This window comes from Triticum aestivum, chromosome 3A, assembly GCF_018294505.1.
Source record: "Triticum aestivum cultivar Chinese Spring chromosome 3A, IWGSC CS RefSeq v2.1, whole genome shotgun sequence".
NCBI classification, from domain to species: domain Eukaryota; kingdom Viridiplantae; phylum Streptophyta; class Magnoliopsida; order Poales; family Poaceae; genus Triticum; species Triticum aestivum.
Window position 1 is genome coordinate 257788420 of NC_057800.1, and position 3661 is coordinate 257792080.

Below are 3661 nucleotides of genomic sequence, written 5' to 3' on the forward strand. Positions count from 1 at the left end.
AAGTTGAAGACTTGGAGCGATTTAGATGGAGCTTCGTGACGAGATAATGAGAAAACTTTGAACTCTGAAAAAGAAAGATGAACAAATTGGGATCAAAAAATTGATATCATGAACGAACTCCAGATGAAGGAATTAAATCATCTTGGTGAAATAAGAATAAGAATTACTATATGTCTATCCTTCACCAAATGAACTTGATGAAAGCAATGGATTTTCCATACAACTTATTCTTCTTCAATCAAATTGGAGAGATATAGTGCGAACAAGAGAAAGGTCTTCAATGAACCACCGGTAGGATTTTGGAAGAACGAATGAATTAAAACGATAACAAAGGAAGAGGAATCTTAAACGAACCACCATAAGAATTGAAAATGAATAAATAAAAGGAACGCATCATCGGGAAGAATTAGAAAATGAATGAAGATACTTGATAGAATTTAGATACAAGAGAACGAAGAGATCATGCGCTGACTAGAGTATACTTCAACGAGGCACCAGTAAGATTTCGAGAACAAGAGTTGAAAGCTGAGACTGAGTAATATTTAGAAATGACGACCTTCGGATGATCGAGAAAGGAAAGAAACTCTTAAAATGTGTCGGATGGGTGAAAAGAATTTTCACAATCGAATACAATTGTGAGGATGGCATGAAGCTAGAACCATGAATCTTCTAGAGAACAGACCAAGATTTAAGAGAAACTCTTCTTCAGTCTTCAAAAGTTGAGAATGACGATGAGAAACACCACCAAAATTGTTGAGACACTTCAAAACAATGAAGAACATAAATGTTGAGCCAAGGATGAAAATAATCTGAAAGCGATCTTGGAGAAGATATATGACTGATGAAAAATCCATTTTTACATCAAACTTTGAAAAGAATTTGAGAATAACTCTGGAATTTTTTTAGAAGAGTCAGGTAAGATCCTGGGAGAAGACCTGTGGGTTAGGGCCCACTCAAAATAAACATCGTTGAACAACTTTCAAAGAAAGATTGCACCGGTTGAATTAAATGTCTTGAATGAGATAAAAACCTTGAAATAGCCTTGAACGGAATAAGAATGGAAACACGAATCTTCTGACATATCTTCAGCGCTTCGGAACAAATGAATAGCACGAGGTGAACAATTAAGAGAGGCTTAGATAAGAACTTATAACATGGAAATCATGTGAATTGAAGAAGGTGAAATGATTAATACCAACAGCTTGAATTTAGTCCACCGGAGAAGAAAGAGAACGAAGAATGATAAACTTAAGGCTTCCTTAGCATCTTCATGAGAATCACCGGGTTAGAACATTGAAGGAAAAGAATGAAGAGACTTCACATCAATAAAATCGATACTGGATTAAGAAATCCGAGTCCTTGAAGAAAAGGGTGGGATGGTGGGAAAAAACAAATGCAACTTGGAACGGATCAAACGGACACTGTTGAGAAAACTGAGAAGTGATCTTGCAAATGGGGAAAATGATAGGATCATCTTGACGAGAAGCGCACCGGTTGCAAAATAATTGACATGATAATCTTGATAAATAAGAAGGATTAGCACTCCCAAAGAAATATGAGAACACTGCTTAGGAAAGGTATGGAATCAACACTTGACATTGAAGCAACTCGAATACCACAACCAACAAAACAAAGGATTTGGCTTGCAGAATAAGCCAGAAACAAACATATGATAGAGATTTCCCCAATCCCATATCATGTATCTGTCGGAAAGATATCCTGGGTAACTACTTGAATTCCCACCTATGAACTCCCGAAACTTTCTGGTTATGCAATCTGGTGTTGGGGATATAAGGAGGCGCAAATATCTCACACAACTAACAAATCCTACACTCCAACTGTATCCATCTGTCAACACATAACCAAGAAAACCTCGGAAATCGTGTACCTTAGACCTTCGAAAACATCTGATATACTAGCTATGGCAATACATCTGATTGCTCTCCTCAGTACTGGGTGTCGCCAAACTACTCTCACCACAAAGAGCATAGAAGCATTTTCAATGTCGGCGTCCTTTGGTATTCCGGAACTGAAACGATAAGCACTATGGCAAAAACACCTTGGAGCTCAACTCCCTGGGACACTGCCACAACCCCTAAATGTCAGGAGGCACCAAGATAGAATTCCGTCACAATGATATCAGAACGATTCCACAATACCCGTGTGATCCTAAAAAAATTGAGTGAAAAGGAGGAGAGTAATGGAAACAAAAACACCTTCGTCACGATTCCTCACCAGAGCAACGAAGGGGACGAGGAGTAAAAAGAACTCCTACTCTCCAATATATATATATGGCTAGACTCAAAATTGTTTTATTTCTAGACTCAATAACGGCAGCGGTTTGATCAATCAAGGGGCTCCTGCGGTCGGTAAGGCTCTGATACTAACTTGTAGCGCCCAAGATGTGGTTCTATCCCAATCACGTGATAAATTCATGATTGTGGCACAATCACATTTTGAGCACATAGCAAGGTGGATATCATTACAACATACCCTGTATTGAATAGATGAGAATACAAGATAAAGGCTTACACTCGCCACAAGCTACAACATGAATACAACAGTTCATCAATACATAGCAATCATCATACACAAGAGCAGGATCCGACTACAGATGAAATCAAACGAAAAAGAAGAACGACATCCACCCTGCTAATCCCAGGCTCCCAACCCAGAACCTATCCCTTGATCGAAGAAGAAGAAGCAGAAGAACTCCAAACAAGCAATCATCGCACTCGCATTAGATCATCGCATTACCTGTACCTGCAACTGTTGTTGTAGTAATCTGTGAGCCACGAGGACTCAGCAATCCCATTACCATGGGTATCAAGACTAGCAAAGCTTAATGGGCATAAGCACTAAGCATTGTATGGTGGCTAACTTATGAGTACAAGAATAAGACGAGAAACTACGCATAACGGTTGCAAACTAGTAGTGATCAAGAAGTGATCCTGAACTACTTACAAGTCAAACATAACCCCACTGTGTTCTCTTCTCGAACTCACTCGAAAAGAGACGGGCACGGTTACACACACGTTTGGTGTATTTTATTTCAGATCTGGTGTCAAGTTCTCTACAACCGGATATTAAAAATTCCTGTCTGCCACATAACCGCGGGCACGGCTTTCAAAAGATTAAACCGTGCAGGGGTGTCCCAACTTAGTCCATCACAAACTCTCATGATCAACGAAGGAAAATCCTCCTCCCTGAACAACCCGATCAAGCTCGGAATCCCGGTTCACAAGACATTTCGACAATGGTAAAACATGTCCAGCAAGACCTCCCGAAGTGGCGACACCCTGATAGTAGCCGCACATATCTCGTCTCAGGCCACGACCAGATGGGTCAAGCTACGAGTAAAACCAGACCTCGAGTTTCCCCGTGGTAGCCCCGCAGGCTGCCCGGTTTGGACCAACACCTTCAGCATAAACCCCCTGTATTATGTTGAATAACGAACCTCGGGTAGCGCTAACTCCCTTTGCGTCAAATTTATTACCATGTTTATTATGTTGGGCAAATGTTAAAACCAATGTTGGGCCTTGCTGGAGGAGTTTTATTCAAAGCGAACAACCAAGGGGGGCCCATAAACCCCGACCGTGTTAGGAACGCAAAATGAAGGAATATAACACTAGTATGACAGAAACTAGGGCGGCATGAGTGG